Below are 23,662 nucleotides of genomic sequence, written 5' to 3' on the forward strand. Positions count from 1 at the left end.
ACTTATTATGATACTCTCTCGGTCCATCTATGTTGTTATAAATGGCATTATTTCATTCTTTCTAATTGCTAGCATTTCATTGTATAGATGTACCACTTCTTTATCCGTTCATCTTTTGATGAATGATGTTGATGTTTCCATTTCTTAGATACTGTAAATAATGTTGCAGTGAAGACTATTTACTTCAATGTACACAATTATTTACTTCAAATTAAAGTTTTCATTGTTTCTAGGTATATGCCCAGGAGTAGAATTGCTAGATCATATAGTTCACTTCAGTTGAGTTCAGTTGCTCAGTCGTGTCTGACTCTTTGAGACTGCATTAACTGCAGCACACCAGGCCTCCCTGTCTATCACCAACCAACTCCCAGAATCCACCCAAACCCATGTCCATCGAGTCGATGATGCCATCCAACCATCTTATCCTCTGTTGTCTGTTTCTCCTCCTGCCCTCAATCCTTCCCAGCATCAAGGTCTTTTCAAATGAGTCAGCTCTTCGCATCAGGTGGCCAAAGTACTGGAGTTTCAGCTTCAACATCAGTCCTTTCAATGAACACCCAGGACTGATCTCCTTTAGGATGGACTGGTTGGATCTCCTTGCAGTCCAGGGGACTCTCAAGAGTCTTCTCCAACACCACGGTTCAAAAGCTTCAATTCTTTGGCGCTCAGCATTCTTTATAGTTCAACTCTCACATCCATACATGACTACTGGAAAAATCATAGCCTTGACTAGATGGACCTTTGTTAGCAAAGTAATGTCTCGGCTTTTTAATATGCTGTCTAGGTTGGTCATAACTTTCCTTCCAAGGAGTAAGCGTCTTTTAATTTCATGGCTGCAATCACCATCTGCAGTGATTTTGGAGCCCAGAAAAATAAAGTCAGATCATATAGTAGCAGTAAAGAACCTCCATACTCTTTTCCATATCAGCTATTTGCATTTATTTTTTATGTTTAGTGATGTTGAGCATCTTTCCATTTGTTGGCCATTTGTATGTCTTCTTTGGAGAAATGTCTATTCAGTCTTTTGCCCATTTTAAAAATCGGGTTATTTGATATTTTTGATATTGAGTTGTAGAATTTTTTTATATTTTAGATACTAACCCTTTATCACATATATGGTATACAATTCTGTTTTCCCATTCTGTAGGTTACCTTTTCATTCTGTTGAGTGTTTCCTTTGCTGTACATCTTTGTGGTTTGATGTAATTATTCTTGTCTACTTTTATTTGTTTAAGATTATCAAATGAGGTTATAAAACTTAAGCAATTTATTGACCATTCATTTTTCTAAAAAACACAAACATGAGAATAAAATTAACATATCCAAGACTCACTAGCCCTTGCAGGATAGGAAAAAGTTTTGGACAGGGAACCTGAGAATGTTTTTCCTTCCACCTAATATCTGAGATTTCTCACTCATTCTGGGGTCCCATGTTTTGTCACTGCTTACAGGGAAAAGGAAAATGAAGCTATGAAATTTTCATACAAGAGTGTTACAGTATTTATATATTTAATGTAGGCAACTTTTATTTTACATATTCATAATTCCAAAACCTGAGAGTTTCTATATTTATCTATATATGTTAATGGAAATAAGCACCCTTGGCCAAAAATTTTTGTTTCTCCAGTATAAAAGGCAAACAGGAAATCAATTCTAAGCATTAATTAATCAATGCTTTATTACTAAGTACCTTCCATTCCTTGGAGCTTTTCTCTTCTATCATGTTTCCTTTGTAACATTCATCAAATTTTATAATTATTCATATCATTTTGCTGTTATTGTTATTATTATATTGGGTCCACTCCTTGAGGGACAACCTTATAAAGGCAGGGACTGAGTTTTGTTTTGCTTGCTAATTTATCTTCAAAATATAATACCGTGTTTAACATATGGAAAGAAGGAAGGAAGGGTAAAAGGAACAAAGGATGTTAGGAAGGAAAGACTAGATAGGGTTTAGATAGGATATGATTTAGACAGGGACTGAATTAACAACAGAAGAAAAATCAGATACTTTTAATATCCAATATATAATTTGAAAATCTTTCTTTAAAATTTAGATATACATTATTATAATAAATCTACTTTATACCTAACATAGTTCTTTGAAGATATCTGTTAAATCACCAGATAATTGAATTTCCATAAATGTATCTGTTTTCTTTCTGTTGGGTCTCCCCTTTCAATCCGGAGTAAAGAGTAGACTACTCACCAAGGATTTGATGATAATTTACCATAGCAGAGAGAAAGATTATCATAATAATGAAAATTTTGTTAAAGTAATAAGACAAATTGGCAAAACCAAATAAACATTCATTAGCATAAAGCTGAGAAGTATAAAAAACTTAATGCAATAAAAGCAAAATTATTTCACATTCTTTAAGACATGAAGTAAGCTCTTATGTGGAATATGAGTAATTTACTTGGTGCCTTTCAGAAACCAGGAGTGTGTGATTTAGTTGTGAATTCCTTAACTTTAGAGAACTTTGGGAAATAAAGAACAATTAACCTAACACCAATCTCAAAGATTAAAGGACAGAACCAATAGGATCTATTTAAATTGAAAGAAAAATAAGACTTGAATTTATCACGGCATCATATAGGTAGTAATAACCAACTATTTCCATGGTCTCTCTTCCTCTATGACCTTTTTGACTTCCCGTTCCATTCAATTCATACATTTCCAAGCTGATGTTTATGATAAAGAAATGTAGTGAAATGAAAAAAAAAAAAAGTTTAGCCCTTAAAAATACACACAGATACACACATCCATAGAGATCTTGCCTAGGCCTTGACTCTGCTTTCTCTTTTCTCATTCCACCTGTAATTGTGCCTGTATTTCTTCTTACTCACAATAAGAATTGTCATTTTATAAGGAAATTCCCGGTTCTTCTCCATTTATGATTCCTTCTGCTCTTGCTCAAGTTCTGCTTCAAAAAAATCCTGAGAAAATGCAAGGGCATGATTATCTTTCACAGTTGAAAGGGCAAGATAATAAACAATCATAATTTATTTTTCTATATTGTTAAGATAATTACAATAAAATATAAACATCTTTTCAGAGGAAATGTGAATTTTTTACTTGATTTAGTAGGTCACTAAAGGCTCTTTGGTCAAAGAGAAAATACTCTTAAATGGGTCACATAGGAAGAGAATTAGGAGCAAATGGAACTCACTCAATCATTATGCTCAGTATTCTTTGTGTTAATTTGGAGGAACTGGGGCCCGGAGACCAGGTAAAACTTCCCTTGAGAGTTATAAACAGACACAGCTGAAACCCAGTGTGGCATCCTCCTAGAGTCCAAAAATCATGCTACCCGTGTATTTTGCATTTGTAGTGGGTCCCTCAGAGTCTGGTAAAGAAATCCTATAAAATGTGAAACTCTTATTTTGCTTGAGAAATGAAACCTGATGTTCCAAAACTGATTGGGGAGATGTCCTTGTCGCTTGTTTCAAGGAAGACTTTTATAGCACTTATTTTTAAGTACAGTTTTTCAATATGTTAAACTGAATGTCACCATGGTTTGGAAGATATCTTTAATTTTTTGCTGAGCAGCCACCATTACAGACCTGGGATCATATCCTAAATTTAAATATAAAGTTACTTGGCTACATTTTTTTTTCCTGAATGTGGAACCCTGGGCTTTTTAGAGCTGGAAAGAATTTTAGTGATCATCTAATCCAGATTTCTCACTTTACACATGAGAAAATTGAGTCTGATGTAAGTTAAGTGATTTTCTTCAGCGAGCAGCTTGTTAACATTAGCTCTGAGACTGATGCATGGGCACTTGGTTCCCAGGCAAGAATTTCTTCTAGTTTGCAATGCTGCCTTTTAGTGTGTTTTTTAAATAGTAGCTTTTTTTTTTTAAAACCATACTTAGTTTCTTTCCACAGTTCTTCAATTTTTTTTTCCACAGAGCAACTGGATTTTATAAGTAGAAACAGGAAATCTCTCCTTGTGTCTCTCTCAGCTCTTTTTTCTCTGCCCCTTGGTCTCCGTCTTTTTGTCAGTATCTCTGTTTCTCTCTCTCTCTCTCTCTTGCTGGCCTTGCAGAGAGAGTAGGCTAGGAGAGCATACATCACCAAGCGCACCCTGTTGCCTTCTCTTTACAGAGAGAAAGAAGGGAGCAAAGTGAACATGTTCCTCACCAAATATTGTCCTTCCATTGGCCCTGGCCATAGGATCAGGAGTGTCCTCCTACATGGAGCCTCAGGGACATGGAGCCTCAGGGATCCGTCAGCAAACCAGCAAGGAGTCAGCTGATTCTAGCTTTAGTAAGTGCTCTCCATGAATTCTTTGAGGAGAAATCACTTCTCCAAAGTGAAAAATGTGCACAGGCAACTAAATCTTTTAAGGAAAAAAAGGAAGTGTTTCCTTATGCCTCTGGCTCTTTTTTTTTTTTTTTTTTGCCCTTCAGTAGCTGTCCCTCTCTCTTCCCCTCTCCTCATGTTCCTTCTCGCTCTCTCTCTTCTCTGTCACACACACACAACTTCATTATAGATTTGTGTGAATAATAATAGATTGTTAGGGATGTGATGTGGAAGGTCTTTTATTCCTTTTGTGCATTTTGTTTTGACTTGAGTATACAACCTTTATTTTAAAAAAAAGAATTAAGAGAGACTAAGGTATAGCTCCTTACTTCAAAGAGTTTACAGAACTGGGGGAAAGAGCTTGGAAAAAGATATAAACAACTATTTCAGGCAGGATAAAGTGCAAGTTATGAAAGAAGTATGCATATATGTCTAGCTGCCAACGAAGGGGAAATTCGGGAGTTTTTCAGCAAGATACCATTATAACCAAACCTTAAAAGGTGAGAAAGGTTTAAAGAGGTTAGAACGTAGGGAACACTTAATCTAACAGAAGGAATAAAAAAGGAACAAAGGCAAGGTCATGTTCAGGACTGAAGAGTAAAATTTGTGTGACTTGGTAGACGGCAAGAAGAACACCACCTTGGTTATGGGACAACAGGCTAGGGCATGATCTTGAGAGATTTGCCTGCCCGCTAAGAAGTGGTGAAAGGAGCTGAAGGAGAAAAAGATGCACCTTTTTATATATTTCTTTCTTTTACATACCTTTTGAGGGGGAAATTTGTTCAGTTTTTGTTCTAGTAAACTACAGTAGGACCAAATGATCAAATTTATAAACAGCCATGTTTAAGCACACTTTATGGATAAGGTCCTCATAGTCATTCTCCTTAGTATTTTGAGCATAATGGAGCAGTGAGCTGCAATCCCCCAAGCCAAAATTGACTTGCCATCTGTTAAAGTTGCCTATGTGATAATTCTGTATTTGAAAGCTGAGTAGATTCATTGATCACTTTGTTTCATTATAAGTTGCCTGAGTCCATGATTCTTCCATGCCTTCTATCAGTTTGAATATCCATTTCTTCTTTTTTTTCCAATTAAGTGAGTTCCAAAAATATTTCATGAAGTTAACTCTGATAGTGGGGTAGAGGTGGGTAAGAAAGAAGAGGGGAAGACTCTGGAAAGCAAAACTCTACAATTATGACTGTTCCTTATTGCCTAAATCTTCCCAAAGTCTATCTACATTTATGATTGTTCCTTATTGCCTAAATCTTCCCAGAGTCTTTCATCAAGAAAGAATGATTTCATCTTGCCTTGGGGGTTTGTTTGTTTTTTAATTTATTTATTTTTATTGAAGGATAATTCCTTTACAGAATTTTATTGTTTTCTGTCAAACCTCAAAATGAATCAGCCATAGGTATACATATATCCCCTCCCTTTTGGACCTCCCTCCTGTCTCCCTCCCCATCCCACCCATCTAGGTTGATACAGAACCGTTGTTTGAGTTTCCTGAGCCATACAGCAAATTCCCATTGGATATATATTTTACATACGGTAATATAAGTTTCCATGTTACTCTTTCCATACATCTCACCCTCTCTTCCCTGCTCCCCATGTCCATAAATTTATTCTCTATGTCTGTTTCTCCATTGCTGCCCTGTAAGTAAATTATTCAGTACCATTTTTCTAGATTCTGTATATGTGCATTAGAAAACGATATTTATTTTTCTCTTTCTGACTCACTTCACTAGGTTCTAAGTTCATCATCTCCTCAGGTTCTAGGTTCATCCATCTCATCAGAACTGACTCAAATGTGTTCCTTTTTATGGATGAGTAATATTCCATTGTGTATATGTGCCACCACTTCTTTATCCATTTGTCTGTTGATGGCCATCTAGGTTGCTTCCATGTTCTAGCTATTGTAAATGGTGCTGCAATGAACAATGGGATACATGTGTCTTTTTCAATTTTGGTTTCCTCAGGGTATATGCCAAGGAGTGAGATTGCTGGGTCATATTGGTGGTTTTATTCCTAGTTTTTTAAGGAATCTCCATACCATCTTCCATAGTGGTTATATCAATTTACATTCCCACCAACAGTGCAAGAGTGTTCCCTTTTCTCCACACCCTCTCCAGCATTTATTCTTTATAGACTTTTTGATGATGGCCATTCTGACTGGTGTGAGATGATATCTCATTGTAGTTTTGATTTGCATTTCTCTCAAAATGAGCAATGTTGAGCATCTTTTCATATGTTTGTTAGCCATCTGTTGTCTTCTTTGGAGAAATGTCTGTTTAGGTATTTTTCCAACTTTTTGATTGGGTTGTTTTTTTTCTTTGACATTGAGTTATATGAGCTGCTTATATATTTTGGAAATTAATCCTTTGTCAGTTGTTTCATTTGCTATTATTTTCTCCCATTGTGATGACTGTCTTTTCACCTTGCTTGTAGTTTCCTTGCTGTGCAAAAGCTTTTAAGTTTAATCAGGTACCACTTGTTTACTTTTGTTTTTATTTCCATTACTCTAGGAGGTGGATCACAGAGGATCTTGCTTTGATTTATGTCATCGTGTGTTCTGCCTATGTTTTCCTCTAAGAGTTTTATAGTTTCTGGTCTTACATTTAGGTCTTTAATCCATTTTGAGTTTACCTTTGTGTATTTTGTTAGGAAGTGTTCTAATTTCATTATTTTACATGTAGCTGTCCAGTTTTCCCAGCACCAATTATTGAAGAGGTTGTCTTTGCCCCATTGTATATTCTTGCCTCCTTTGTCAAAAATAAGGTACCCATAGTGCATGGGTTTATTTATGGCCTTTCAATCTTGTTCCATTGGTCTATATTTCTGTTTTTGTGTCAGTACCATACTGTCTTGATGACTGTAGCTTTGTAGTATAATCTGAAGTCAGGAAGGTTGATTCCTCCAGTTCCATTCTTCTTTATCAATACTGCTTTGGCTATTTGGGGTCTTTAGTGTTTCCATATGAATTGTGAAATGTTTTGTTCTAGTTCTGTGAAAAATGCTATTGGTAATTTGATAGGGATCACATTGAGTCTGTAGATTGCATTTGGTAGTATAGTCATCTTCACAATATTGTTTCTTCCTACCCAGGAACATGGAATATCTCTCCATCTGTTTATGTCATCTTTGATTTCTTTTATCACTGTCTTATCATTTTCTGTGTACAGTTATTTTGTCTCTTTAGGTAAGTTTATTCCTAGATATTTAATTCTTTTTGTTGCAATGGTGAATAGGATTGATTCCTTCATTTCTCTCTCTGAATTTTCATTGTTAGTATATAGAAATGCAAGTGATTTCTGTGTATTGATTTTGTATCCTGCAACTTTGTTAAATTCACTGATTAGCTCTAGTAATTTTCTGATACTATCGTTAGGGTTTTCTGTGTACAGTATCATGTCATCTGCAAACAGTGAGAGCTTTACTTCTTTTCTGATCTGGATTCCTTTAATTTCTTTTTCTTCTCTGATTGCTATAGCTAGGACTTCCAGAACTGTATTGAATAATAGTGGGGAGAGTGGACACCCTTGTCTTGTTCCTGATCTTAGGGGAAATGCTTTCAGTTTTTCACCATTGAGAATAATGTTTGCTGTAGGCTTATCATATATGGCCTTTACTATGTTGAGGTAGGTTCCTTCTATGCCCATTTTTTGAAGAGTTTTAATCATAAATGGGTGCTGAATTTTGTCAAAGGCTTTTTCTGTGTCTATTGAAATTATCATATGGTTTTTACATTTCAATTTGTAATATGGTGTATCACATTGATTGATTTGCATATATTGAAGAATCGTTGCATCCCTGGAATAAACCCAACTTGATCATGGTGTATGAGCTTAATGATATGTTGCTGAATTCTGATTGCTAAAATTGTATTGAGGATTTTTGCATCTATGTTCATCAGTGATATTGGCCTGTAGTTTTCTTTTTTTGGTGTTTTCTTTCTCTGGTTTTGGTATCAGGGTGATGGTGGCCTTGTAGGGTGAGTTTGGAAGTGTTCCTTCCTCTGCAATTTTTTGAAAGAGTTTTAGAAGGACAGGCATTAGCTTTTCTCTAAATGTTTGATGGAATTCTGTGAAGCCATCTGGTCCTGGGCTTTTTTTTGGGGGGGGGAGATTTTTTATCATAGCTTCAATTTCAGTCCTTGTAATTGGGTTGTTCATAATTTTTACTTCTTCCTGGTTCAGTCTTAGAAGATTGAACTTCTTGAAGAATCTGTTCATTTCTTCCAGGTTATCTATTGAATTGCCGTATGGTTATTCATAAGTCTCTTATAATCCTTTGTATTTCTGCATTGTCTGTTGTAACCTCTCCTTTTTCATTTCTAATTTTGTTTATTTGATTCTTCTCTCTCTTTTTCTTGATGAGTCTGGTTAAATGTTTGTCAGTTTTGTTTATCTTCTCAAAGAGCCAGCTTTTAATTTTATTAATCTTTACTATTGTTTCTTTCTTTTTCATTTATTTCTTCTCAGAACTTTATGATTTCTTTCCTTCTACTAATTTTGTTGTTGTTGTTGTTCTTTTTCCAGTTGTTTTAGGTGTAAAGTTTGGTTGTCTATTTGATGTTTTTCTTGTTTCTTGAGGTAGGATTATATTGCTATAAACTTCCCCCTTAGAACTGCTTTTGCTGCATTCCATAGGTTTTGAATTGTCATGTTTTCATTGTCATTTGTTTCTAGAAATTTTTGACTTCCCTTTTGATTTCATCAGTAACCTGTTGGTTACTTAGAACCGTGTTGTTTAATCTCTATGTGTTTGTGTTTCTTACAGGTTTTTTTTCTTGTAATTGATATCTAGTCTCATAGCATTGTTGTCAGAGAAGATGTTTGATATGATTTCAGTTTTCTTAAATTTGGTGAGGTTTGATTTGTGACCCAAGATGTGGTCTACCCTGGAGAATGTTCCATGTGCACTTGAGAACAAGGTGTATTCTTCTGCATTTGGATGGAATCTCTTGAAGATATCAATGAGATCCATCTCATCTAATGTATCATATAAAACTTGTGTTTCCTTATTAATTTTCTGTTTTGATTATCTGTCCATTGGTGTGAGAGGGGTGTTGATGTCTCCTACTATTATTGTGTTACTGTCAATTTCTCCTTTTATGTCTGTTAGTGTTTGTCTTATGTATTGTGTTGCTCCTATGTTGGGTGCATAGATATTTACAATTGTTATATCTTCCTCTTGGTTTGATCGCTTGATCATTATGTAGTGTCCTTCCTTATCTCTTGTAATATTCTTTATTTTAAGGTCTATTTTGTCTGATGAGAGGATTGCTACTCCAGCTTTTTTTTGCTTCCCATTTGCATGGAATATATTTTTCCGTACTCTCACTTTCAGTCTATATGTGTCTTTAGGACTGAAGTGGGTTTCTTGTAGACAGCATATATATATGGGTGTTGTTTTTGTATCCACTCAGCCAGTCTTTGTCTTTTAGTTGGAGCATATAACCCATTTACATTTAAAGTTATTATATATATGTGTGTGTGTCTGTGTGTGTGTGTGTGTGTGTGTGTGTGTGTGTGTGTGTTCCTATTGCCATTTTCTTAATTGTTTGGGGTTGATTTTGTAAATCTTTTTTCTTCTCTTGTATTTCTTGTGTATATAAGTCCATTTAACATTTGTTGTAAAGCTGGTTTAGTGGTACTGAATTCTCCTAACTTTTGCTTGTTGGAAAAGCTTTTTATTTCTCCATCAATTTTGAATGAGATCCTTGCCAGGTATAGTAATCTTGGTGGTAGATTTTTCCCTTTCAGTACTTTAAATATACCCTGCCATTCCCTTCTGGCCTGCAGAGTTTCTGCTGAAAGATCAGCTGTTAAGTGTATGGGCTTTCCCTTGTATGTTACTTATTGCTTCTCACTTTCTGCTTTTAATATTCTTTCTTTGTGTTTAGTCTTTGCTAGTTTGATTAGTATGTGTCTTGGTGTGTCTCCTTGGGTTTATCCTGTATGGGTCTCTTTGTGCCTCTTGGACTTGATTGACTATTTCCTTTTCCATGTTGGGGAAATTTTCAACTATAATTTCTTCAAAAATTTTCTCATACCCTTTCTTTTCTCTTCTTCTTCTGGGACCCCTATTATTTGAATGTTGGTGCATTTGATATGGCCCCAGAGGTCTCTTCCCTGGTGGCTCAGAGGTTAAAGCATCTGCCTGCAATGCAGGAGACCTGGGTTTGATCCCTGGGTCAGGAAGAGCCCCTGGAGAACGAAAGTGGCAACCCACTCCAGTATTCTTGCCTGGAGAATCCCATGGACAGAGGAGCCTGGTGGGCTACAGTCCACGGGGTCGCAAAGAGTCAGACACGACTTCACTTTCACTTTCACTTTCAGAGGTCTTTGAGACTATCCTCAGTTCTTTTCATTCTTTTTACTTTATTCTACTCCTCAGAAGTTATTTCCACCATTTTATCTTCCAGCTCACTGATTTGTTCTTCTGCTTCAGATATTCTGCTATTGATTCCTTCTAGAGTATTTTTAATTTCAGTAATTGTGCTGTTTGTCCCTGTATGTATATTCTTTAATTCTTCTAGGTCTTTGTTAATTGATTCTTGCATTTTTTCCATTTTGTTTTTAAGGTTTTTGATCATCTTTACTATCATTCTGAATTCTTTTTCAAGTACTTTTCCTATTTCCTCTTCATTTATCTGGTCCTCTGTGTTTCTAGTTTGTTCCTTCATTTGTGTAGTATTTCTCTGCCTTTTCATTATTATTTTTTTCACTTATTGTATTTGAGGTCTCCTTTTCCCAGGCTTCAAGGTTAAATACTTTCTTCTTTTTGGTTTATGCCCTCCTAAGGTTGGTCCAGTTATTTGTGTAAGCTTCATATAGGGTGAGAGTTGTGCTTTTTTGTTTGTTTGTTTGTTTTTCCTCTGATGGGCAAGGCTGAGTGAGGTGGTAATCCTGTCTGCTGATGATTGGGTTTGTATTTTTGTTTTGTTTGTTGTTTAGATGAGGCATCCTGCATAGGGTGCTACTGGTGATTGGGTGATGCCTGGTGTTGTATTCAAGTGGTTTCCTTTGTGTGAGTTCTTACTATTTGATACTCTCTAGGGCTAGTTCTCTGGTAGTCTAGAGTCTTGGAGTCAATGCTCCCACTCCAAAGGCTCAGGGCTTGATCTCGAGTTTTGCATGGTTCTATATATTCTTTTCTGCTTGTCGAGTACACTCCTGTCCACTCTCAGCTGGTGTTCTGCATGCACTTCTGTGTCTGAAGGTGTATTCCTGATGTATCCATGGGAAGAGATGTACTCCACATCCAGCTACTCCTCTACCATCTTGTTCTCTCTTTGAGGGGTTGTTTTTATTCTGGAGCAATAATGTGTTGGAGGAGACATGCTTCCATGCATAATTAAAGAACCCATTTAAATTACAGTCTATCCACTGCTGTTCAAGGTACTGTGGACATTAGGGTCTACTGCTGTCATCCATTCCCAATTAATGTCTGTGTTAGATTGGTTTCAGTATGCTATGTTATAAAGCTTAATTGTTGTTGATCCCACCTTCCCACTTAATTTCAAGCAGGTCATCCTAGTTCACTTGTAAACTAGCACTTAAATATCACTAGATTCAATATATTATTAGTGGGCAGTTTGGAAAGAACTAATCTTCTCTAGTTTCATTCATTTCAGCCATTCTGGTATAGCCACTGTGTTCCAATAAACAAAATTTATTATTCTAAATTCATCACTCTATATATTTGACATCATCATAATAAGCCATATCATTTGGTTATTTATTTTAAAAATTCCTGTAAAATAAAATAGTATCATCATACCTATATTTCAGTCCTACAGTAAACAGTCTATTTTCTCCTTATAAAATATATAATTGAAATAAAAATTACACTTTCATTTAGTTGTTTCCAAGAGGTATTTTGGAATAATAACACACATCTGTAAATTACAGTTATTTTTTTCCTCATCATACTATCAAGTTTATGTCTCTTCATGATGATAGAGATGAATAATATGCATAGAACAAAACTTAAACTGCCACTTTAGGATATTTCTTTATGTGTGCATATGTCTAACCTATACTTTCTTTTAAAAATATTTACCCTTTTAAAAAGAAGCGTCAGTCATTGTGTGATCAGGAAGGCAGCCCAAGGCAATATAGACAAAAGCTGGACACAGTTCACATTATTCATGTTAAGACGTATCAGAGTACACTGTATGTATGTTCTATTACACAGTTTTACAGGCATACCCAGAAAACCAGAGTGTTTTTGTTTAAGCTAATTTGGGGAACTTACCTACTTTTTGCATCTCCTAATGGACACACTGTTTTTTTCTTTTTAAGTTTCTTTTCATTATCTTTTTGAAGTATAGCTGATTTACAGTATTATTAGTTGCAGGTGTACAACATAGTGATCAATATTTTATAGATTATACTTCATTTAAACTTATTACAAACAATGGTTCCCTTCCCTTGTGCTCTGTGAAATATCCTTTTGCTTGCTTCTTTTGTACATAATAGTGTATATCCCTGAATCCCTTACATCTATCTTGCTGCTCACTACTTCCTTCTTACCACTGGCAACCACTAGTTTTTTCTCTGTATCTGTGAGTCTGATTCTGCTTTGTTATATTCATTAATTTGCTTTGTTGTTTAGATCCCACATACAGTATTTGTCTTTCTCTTTATGACTTATTTCACTAATCACTAATATTCTCTATGTCCATCCACCATTGTTGCAAATGACAGAGTTTCACATCTTCTTATCCATTTATCAGTTGATGAACACTTAGGTTACTTCCATATCTTGGCAATTGTAAATAATGTTGCTATGAACATTGGTGTGCATGTATCTTTTGAATTAGTGTTTTCATTTTCTTTGGATGTATACTCAGGAGTGGAATTGCTGGATCATGTGGTAGTTTTCAGTTTTCTAAGGAAACTCCATCCTGTTTTCCATAGTGACTGCACCAATTTACATTCCTATCAGCAGTACACAAGTATTCCCTTGTGTCCACATCCTCACCAACATTTGTTATTTCTGATCTTTTTGATGATAGCCATTCTGACAGGCGTGAGGTGATACCTCATTTTGGTTTTGTTTTGCATTTCTGTGATGATTAGCAATGTTGCACATCTTCTCATGTTCCTGTCAGCCATCTGTACATGTTCTTTGGGAAAATGTTTATTCAGGTCTTCTTCCCATTTTTTTCTGTTTTTATTATTATTTTTTTTTTTTACTTTACAATATTGTATTGGTTTTGCCATACATCAACATGAATCCGCCACGGGTGTACACGTGTTCCCAATCCTGAACCCCCCTCCCACCTCCCTCCCCATACCATCCCTCTGGGTCATCCCAGTGCACCAGCTCCAAGCATCCATTATCCTGCATCGAACCTAGACTGGCGATTCGTTTCTTATATGATATTATGCATGTTTCAATGCCACCCTCGCCCTCTCCCACAGAGTCCAAAAGACTGTTCTATACATCTGTGTCTCTTTTGCTGTCTCGCATACAGGGTTATCATTACCATCTTTCTAAGTTCCATATATATGCATTAGTATACTGTATTGGTGTTTTTCTTTCTGGCTTACTTCACTCTGTATAATCGGCTCCAGTTTCATCCACCTCATTAGAACTGATTCAAATGTATTCTTTGTTTGCTGTTGAGTTGAATGAGCTGTTGATATTTGTTGGATATTAGTCCCTATTGGTCATATCCTTTGCAAATATTTTCTGCATTCCATAGGCTTTTTTTTTTTTCCATTTTGTCAATGATTTCCTTTGCTGTGCAAAATGCTTTTAAGTTTAATTAGGTCCTACTTATTTACTTTTGCCTTAGGAGACAGATAAAAAAATATAGCTACAATTGGTGTCAGAGTGGTTTACCTATGTTTTCTTTTAGGAGTTCTGTGGTGTCTGGTCTTATATTTATGTCTTTAATCCATTTTGAGTTTATTTTATATATGGTAGTAAGATGTTCTAATTTCATTCTTTTACATGTAGCTATCCAGTTTTCCTACCACCACATGTTGAAGAGACTGTCTTTTCTCCACTGTATATTCTTGCCTCTTTTGTCATAGATTAACTGACTGTAAGTGCATGGATTTATTTATGGGCACCCTATTCTGTTCCATTGATCCATGTGTCTGTTTTGGGCACAAAGGTTTTGAAAGATAGGTAGATTGAAAAACCCTAGGTGGTAAACCAGTTTTAAGAGGCTTAAAAACATAGGATTTATCTCTAAAATTTTTGTGATGTCATGGATTCTACCACATTCTTTCTTTAAGAAAGTATTCCTCATAATTTTGCACTACAGTTAATAATTTCTGTTCTTACTGTAACATATTTGCATATGACTAGTACATCTGCACACATAGTAGACTTAACTATATCTTTTAATATAGCAGCCAATTCAAAGCTCTCATTTAAAACTTTATTTAAATGATTTTAAATTAAGTGTAGATAACTTTGGTTTAAATAAATGGCATACATGGTGGTTACATTTTATTTTCAATATGTACTAGTTCTTAAACTTTGGCACTGTGTTTGTACAATTTGTATTTTCTTATTATAATAGATTTCTTCCCACTTGGCATAAGGAGAAAATATCAGTAGAATTTTCTACAGACTGAAGTAACTCCCTAGAAGCCTATTTTGGATTCATAGAATATTTGATTTAGTCAGAAAGAAAATACATCATGTTTGTTTGAAAATAAGTCACATTTGGTATTACTCTAAAGGTAAATGTAATCAAGATTATGAAGACATTTCTGGACTCATTTGTTTTATTAAAATGTATAATCTGTGATATGTTCTTTTGGTTCATACTATAATGATTTTAATTAAAGATAGAAAAGTTTCTCTTTTATTATGAAATTAGTAGAATCTGATGTGGGTAAATACATTTTAGGAAAGTAACTATTTAAGAGAAATAATTTATAGAGAAACATGGTATATTGTCAATTTACATCAAAGTACCAGATACAACTCAAAGTGAAATAATTTAACTTGGTTAGTGATAGGATATATTATAAAGAATTCCTCAGTAAGAATAGAAACATTACTAATTTTTTTTTCTTCCTAAAATCCTGAGTGCTGCCCAAGCACAGAACCTCACCTAGTTGATTCTCAGTGATCACTAAAGCCCAACTTCCTTCCATTTTCCAGTTCATTCAAGCAATGTTTTTGAGTCCTTGGGCTGAAAGATTTAAAGAGCTGTGAAAACTCTTAATAGTATCTGCTGTGAACTGTGAATCACTTTGACCCACCATTTTCACTTCTAGATCTTGTATATATCCTCTCTGCAGTGGTGGGTTGTGTATGTTTGAAGCACATATCTGTGGAGGAAGCTCACTTAGAGAAAAATGGAGAATCTGGGGAAAAAAATGACTAATTTATCACTTCAGGACTTTTATTCTTAACTTGGGATTCAGAAAACCTTTTCTTGTCAAGCTTGTCAAGCCAGTCTATACCTCCTAGCTTTCATCTCTACTCATTCATCTCCTTATGCCCATTTCCTTGAAGCCATGGTCACACATGAACACCAATTTATCTGCTCCTTTGCCAAAAACAGAAAGAAAACTTCAGTTCTGAAATATTTATAAACTTACTTCCCATACTGGTAAGAATTTTTTAAATGTGTGTGGCAAATGCCGGAGCCAGTTGAACATAATGTCCCTCTTTGTGAGAACTCAAGGTGTACGTGTACCATTTGTCCCAGTTAGACCTGACTTTGAGATCCCTTCATTGACAGTCATCTGTTGTCCTCAGCCTAACTTAATCATCCCTCTTTACAGTTAACCCATTTTCCCAATTCTGTAGTCTAAGCGATGTCAGTGCTTTTCATTCCCTTCCTGGTTATTTTTGTCCCCAGGTATCCTGTAGATTGTTGTTGTTCATTCACTCAGTCATATCTGATTCTTTGCAACTCCATGGACTGCAGCATACCAGGCTTCCCTGTCCTTCACCATCTCCCGGAGCTTGCTCAAACTCATGTTCATTGAGTCAGTGATGACATTCAGCCATCTTGTCCTCTGTCATCCCTGTCTCCTCCTGCCTTCAATCTTTCCCAGCATCAGGGTCTTTTCTAAGAGTCAGCTTTTCCCATCAGGGGGCCAGAGTATTGGAGCTTCAGCTTCAGCATCAGTCCTTCCAATGAATATTCAGGACTGATTTGCTTTAGAATTGACTGGTGTAATTTCTTTGCAGTCCAAGGGACTCTGAAGAGTCTTCTTCAACACCGCAGTTCAAAAAACATCAATTCTTTGGCACTCAGCCTTCTTTATGGTTTACTCCATTAGTCTGTTCTTCCAAAACTTCACAATCCAGCTCAGATAGTTTTTCTAAATGTCTACTCTTCACTACTAAAAGAAAAGTTGTAATACTACTTGCAACCCCATCTGCCTTTGTCCATGCAGTTTTACTTCATTCATAGACTATTTTCATATGTATGAAAGTTTAAAATCTTTAGGGTAAATCTCAGCAGTCATTCATTTTTGTTCTCATTCAACCAGTACTTGTTGACCAGCTCTGTGCCATGTTTTATTGTAGGTACTAGGTGTACAACCATGAACAAAACAATGTCCCTTTCTTGTCAAATTTGCATTTTAGCAGGGCAGGCTAACAGTAATCAAATAAATACGCAATAAAATAATAGATAAGAAATGCTACGAAAAAAATAATCAAAGCTGAATGGGAAATGAAGTGGCATTTTAGACAGTGTTGTTAGGGAAGAAGGCTGAGTGTGTGACATCTGAGGAGAGCTATAATGAATTAAAGGAAAAAAGGATGCTACTATCTGAAGGAAACAAGCCAGGATGAGGGATCAGCTAAATGTCAAGGCCCTGAGATGGGAATATGCCATTCCAGTAATAGTGAAAAGACTTTTGGTTTAATATGATAAATGAGAATGAACCTTATGATATGAAATAGTATCTGTCATAAGAAAAAAAAGCATACACAAGAGCAGAGAGCTCAGTATAAAAAGACAAGGTTTAATTCCTTGCTTGAGCATTTAGTTTGCCATGTGATCTTGGGCAAGATAGATTTTTTCCAAGCCTCATCATCCTTCTTTGGAAAATGAGTGTGACACTTGCCTCATAGATTAAGCTAATGCATGTGAGATATCTGGCATTATATCATCATCTTTATAAGGTATAATTATGTTGATTTATTCATTATTATTTTATTATTTACATGCATAGACATTTTCATGAGATAAGTAATGAACATTAGTAGCAGAACTTGAAGATGTTATGAATTTTCAGGATTTAAGACCACTCGGTCAATGTATTTGTTTTAATACAATCAACAAATGTGTGAGGATACCAGTAATTAAATTCCAATACATTCTTCCATTTCACTTATTTTTAAAAACTGATGAATTACCAGAATGTAAATGAGTTAATTGCATACTCACTCTTAACTACCACATAAAATTATATGTAAAATTAGCCATCAGACTTCCAATTTGTTGTCATATTCCATAGAAGTGTATGATATATAAACTTTGATGGTAAAAGTCTGCAGGACTGCCTAATATAGGGTCTTGGTAACTACCTCACATTTGACCTCCAGATATAGTGGAACAAAGTGTCAGTTGAATAATCTATATTCATGAACAACATTAAAATAACAAGGAACACAGTAGCCCACATAATACTGCAAAACTAAAGCACATTCCAAATTAAATATGTTTATTTTTATTCTGGGTAATATTTGCTAAACTATTTCCAATATCTGTCAAGATTTTAAGAATATCTTAATACTTTCACACTTATGTATTTTAAATTTGATAACACACCATTTCTAAACCTAAATCTTATCTCTAATAATAAGATATAAATTTATCTTCCATGGTGTTTGTTAGGATAAGAGAATTTATTTCACTCAAGGTGAAAATCTGTCTTCTATCTGTCTTACTCTTGTATCTATATATCTATCTGGGCCTCCCTGGTGGCTCAATGGTAAAGAATCCACCTGTCAGTGAAGGAGATGCACGTTTAATCCATGGGTTGGGGAGATCCCCTGGAGGAGGAAATGGCAACCCATTCCGGTATCCTTGCCTGGGAAATCCCATGGATGGAGGAGCCTGGTAGGCTACAGTACGTGGGGTCACAAAAAAGTTAGACACAGCTTAGTGACTAAACAACCACAGTCTATCTACTCATGTATCAACCCATCCATCTATGAAGATTACCATTCAACACATAATAATAGATGTTAGTAATACAAGAATAATTAACAATATTGAAAGAAAATAATATTTAGGAATAAACATTTTCTGAAGCATAAGGTCAATTATTTATCTCATTTATTTCTTTGGTACATGAAGCCTGAAAAACCACCATTCCAATAATGTTATAATAAAGATGGAAATTACTGAAAGGTTTATATCTGTTATTTTTTGTGGTCTTAAAAATATATGAACTCCATCTTTAAGCATTTTGATGTACCAACTATTGACTAAGAATTATGTGCAGTATCTTATGGCTCATTTTTCTCAGTACCTAAAAAACAAAGATTGGAGTTATGAAAATTGTAATAGATGGGCACTAGGGAATTATGGGAAATAATTTGTAAATTTAATATGAAACCCAAACATCTGTTCAAGTCAATCTCCCACAGCTAATGTGGCAGAGAGTATGAGTCACAGACTGAGATAAGGAAAAGTTCTTCTTCCACAGGGACAGATACTGAATGTAATAAACATAACTTTTCTTCTTCATCTAAATATTACTTAAAAGGAAAACTTCTGCCATCAAATCTACCTTCCTTTCCTCTTTTATCAACACTCCCTTCCCTTTCACCTCTTGTATTGAACCCCAGCACTGGATTTTCTTTTGGTTTCTTGTACCAGTAAAGCTAAAATAGGAATAATCATAAATGTGAAACTCCAAGGAATCTAGCAGCTTGTCCCCTTTGTTGTTTTCCTTTATTGTTGGAAATGTAAATTTAAAATTTAAAAGTAAAAAATACAGAATGCAATTGTATTCTGTCATTCCTTCATTCAGATAGATTTATTTGATATAATCTTATTGAACTTTTAATGTAAAAAAGAATGAAATATAATGAAACAAAACTCTTGTAAAGAGACTTTGCAGTGTTTAACTTTCTTTCTAAAGAGAAGAGTAATAAATGTGGAAATGTTAATGGAATCCATGCTCTTCTAGTGTTGCCAAGGGTTAAACCGAGAGTGATCACTTTCTATCCATTCTGTTACATTAGTCCTAAGTGGCCAACAAACATATGCAATGCTTGGCTTCCAGGGCACAAACGTAGGTAAACATTCTTGTAGGTACGCTACCATTTATCAGGAAAAATTCTATTCATTTAATTTCCGTTTAGGTAAATTATCATGTTGATGGGGGGAGTGGCTCATAGGCCAACAGGTCTTCCATTTTCCTTTCTAGAATGTACACCTTTCACTGCTGGTAGCTTCCATTTATTTTGCTTGCCTCTTTTGCAGCACAGAGACAAGTTAAAATTCATAGATTCGTGAGGAGCTATGAATGAATTAACACATGAATGATAGGAAGTGGTTGATATTCAGTTCATCCAAGTGTTTGGACAATTGCCAATAATTTTGTCACTCCTGTATTATTAAGCAGAGGTTGTAGCTTAGAAATTTTAGTTTTGAAAAAAAAAAAAAAGAAAGAAATTTTAGTTTTGGATAGTATTTAAAGCTGTCATAGACATCATTCTGATAAAGACAAAAAAATCATATTATTTTCTTATATCTGCTCTTATTTTTGTGTTTTTTCCTTAATTTTTATTGAGCATTTATATCAAACAGCTTGTAAGACTATAATTTGAATTTTTGAATTAAAACTCATTTCTCTATCAATATCAGAGTAAAACAGACAGTAGATGCAGGAGGAATGATACACTTGGAAGAAGCAAGAAAATCAAAGATAGATGGGGAAAGTGGGCCCGTTTCCAATTACATTTCAACTTGTCTGTATTCAAAACATCCTGTCCAAATCACTGCCTTTTCATATCATTTATAGCTTTCTAAATGAAATATGAACACAAGATTAATGAATATTATTCCTACTTTAAAGCCAGCGAATGACATATTAGCATTGAAAAACTAATAATAGTCATCCTCATCAAAGGTGTCTAGGGTTTTCTTTTTGAATTGGCTGCTAACTTACTATGTGACCTCAGCATCCTGGTTCTCAGCCATATTGTATTGAAAAGGAAAGGCTTCAATTAACTTCTCAGGGCCAAAAAATTTCTGAACGTATATGCAGGATATAATAGCCACCTGGGTATTTGCTGACTTGAACACTTATCTAACTTTGGAATTACACCCATATTTTAATATGTACTCTTTCAGTGTTAAAAGCAAACTGTTAAGCAGAATAGCCCCCTTGATCTTTTTTATTCTTAATATTTGTTTCCTAAAGTTGACAGATATTCTTTTCCAAATTCCATGAAGTTAAATAATGTGTTGCTTAAAGAAGACTGTAATGTAGAAAGCCTGTTCATGTGGTCTGCTAAATTATTCTATCTGTGAACATGTCAGATTACCCACCAACATGTTTAATACTTTTATTATAAATTCTTAACATTTGTATTAGAACATCAAGAATACAGGGCAACATTTTCTAGAAAAAAAATCTTTTTCTAAATTTGTGTTAGTGATAGGTAAATGTAGAAATTTAATGATTAAAATACATGAGCTTTGGGCGCACTGCCTAGGTGCACTATTAGTATGACCTAGGAGAAGTTAATCTCTGTGTCAGTTTCTTTTTCTCTTAAATGGATGTAATAATAATCTCTCATAGGCTTATTTTGATGATAGATATTTCAATGTATGTAACACATTTAGATGCCTGACATCTAGTTAATCTCTTTATATACTATTTTTCTTCCTATTATAATAATTTATGGAAGATAAATTATGCATTAAATAAACAAATAAAATATTTTTTATTTGTTCATTTCGAAAGGAAATATACAGGTTTTTCATTCACCTCCTGAGTGCCTTTTAGAGTGAGGCATTGCATGGTTAGTTTGTATAAAGGTTCAGTGAACTTTCTCATAATGATTTTTATTGAACATATGGAAACTATTAAGCGTAAGCAAAAGTCACTATCCACTGAGCTGTATCCAGAGGCTGACAGTTATGTCTGTCTCTCACAAAAATAAACATATGAATAAATGCACTAAGAAATACATTACCTGTCATTTTCATCTCTAAGGGCATTTCAACAAACCATATCTGCATGTTAAATGTATCCATTCTAGTCTTCATATGACAAATTACTTTTTTTCTGCTAGAATGTACTATGACACATTTAGAGGGGAAATGTAATAATATAATTGAGACCATTTCTTCTCATTTTATATGTAAAAGAGTGTGCTGTATCTATTTATTTATGTGTATAGCCATAGGCAACCTCTAAAATATTTAAACTTCTTGAATGTCACATATTTCAGTTAATATTGAGCTTATATTGTTTGTTTTGGTGATTACAGTGATAATCTATCAGAAATACACATATACTTATTCTCTCTTTCTGTGTATATATATGTGATATATATATGTGTGTACATGCATGGTATATAAATCCTTATATAACACATACTAATTGTATATAAATTTATAAGATTTAACTATATATAATTATAATTTCTATTTAATTTTATAATTATATATAATTAGCATGTATTATATATAAGCATTGACCTATTTAGATTTTAGACATTAAGGATATATAAAAATATTTATCAATAGTTAAGTAATTTCTGATGAATTAAAGAATGTATCCTACACCAGTAAACCACTAATAGAAATATTTTTTTGCTATGAAATAATTAAATCTTTAATTAAAACTTTCTTAAATAAGTTATATGCAGCAATTGAGAGCAGGGACACTGAGATAGACAGACTTGGGTTCCTAATCCCTGGCTCCAATATTTACTAGCATTGTGATATTTTGCCAATTACTTCAGTTCTCTAAGTCTCCATTTCCTAATTTTCGAAAAGGGAATGTTAATATTTATGCCACAAAATTTTTAATAAGATCTGTCAACTATATGCTGTTATATATAAAATAGATAACTAATAAGGACCTATTGTATAGCAGAGGGAATTCTCAGTACTCTGTAATGACCTATATGGGGAAAAAAATCTAAAAAAAGAGTGGATATATATGGGTAACTGAGTCACCTGGCTAGGCAAGTGAAACTAATACAACATTGTAAATCAGCTATACTCCAATAAAAAATAAAAATAGCAATATCAAATCATTATATTGTACACCTGAAACTAATATACTATGTCAATTATACATGTCAATGAATAACTCAAAAAAAAAGAAAAAAATAGAAAAGATCAGTCAAGATAATAGATGTAAGCACTTAACACATGGCTTGACGTGTAGCAAACATCCAATAAATAGTGGTCCAATATTATTAATATTTACATGGTGTTTTTTTTCTCTTTCTGATTGGAATAAGGCTGGCTCCCAGCATAGAATCTTCAACACTTTCCTATCACCCCCACACCCAATAGATGATATTAGCAGTTGGGTACTGTGTTGTTGTTGGAGAAGGCAATACATGGACTGGTGTGTTCCTTCTTAGTTGAGTATTTTATCAAGATTATTAAGCTAATCATACCTAATGCAAAGACAGTACAAATTTGAAAATATCAGAAACTAGAGACCTGTCATAATAATGAAAGATATAAAACATGTATGTGGTGCAACAGTGATAAACATTGTAGATGTATCTGAGGTCCATCATTTGACGGTTAAGCGACGATGCTCAAGGACAGACAAGACATGTCAGTGTGTGGAGAATGTGCTGCACTGACATTCATGGATGCGAAAAGAGGAGAACTGAGAAAATACCCCAAACTCAAACATCAAAAGCTCCCAAATTTGAGTAGAACTAGAGGAAAAGCAGCCCTACCAGATGCTGGTTAATCCAGCATGAACTTGGGGGCAGGACAGAGAGTTGTTCTTCAGGGATTTGGGTTCACGGTGTAACTGATGTCACTTAGGTCTTAAGCCACAGATACCTCATGGTCTGTGCACCCTTTTGAATTGGCACCACCTGGCAGGGAGGTGGTGCCAGGACTGCCAGGGATCCCTTCCAGTACTTGTGGAGATCACTCAGAAAGAGGGAGAGCCCTGCCTTGACAGATTTTCAACGTGGGTGAAACTGGTCTATTTTGAGAAAAGATGTTCAGTAGAACATATGTCAGTAAGGAAGAGGAGATGATGCTAGTTTTAAAGCTCAAAAGAGCCGGCTTACACTCTAATCTGGGGGAAGACACATCCAGGGAGTACAGGCTTAATCTCCTCTTAGTCATTCTTTTGAACAGATGGAATTTACTGCTTACCCCTTTCTGCTCGAGGGTAGAAAATGT

The 23,662-nt window shown here is 34.7% G+C and overlaps 1 protein-coding gene and 1 long non-coding RNA gene across 7 annotated transcripts in view; both read left to right on the forward strand.

Moving 5' to 3' along the window:
- Positions 1 to 23,662, forward strand: part of DMD (dystrophin) — a 2,254,125-nt gene that overhangs the window by 1,250,109 nt on the left and 980,354 nt on the right. The window lies entirely within an intron of this gene.
- Positions 1,021 to 17,274, forward strand: LOC120882363. Its single transcript, XR_005725480.1, has 3 exons — positions 1,021 to 2,731; positions 4,126 to 4,129; positions 17,264 to 17,274. It is a non-coding gene; the product is annotated as an uncharacterized LOC120882363 (long non-coding RNA).

Source organism: Oryx dammah, unplaced genomic scaffold (assembly GCF_014754425.2).
Source record: "Oryx dammah isolate SB20612 unplaced genomic scaffold, SCBI_Odam_1.1 HiC_scaffold_23, whole genome shotgun sequence".
Classification (NCBI taxonomy): Eukaryota; Metazoa; Chordata; class Mammalia; order Artiodactyla; family Bovidae; genus Oryx; species Oryx dammah.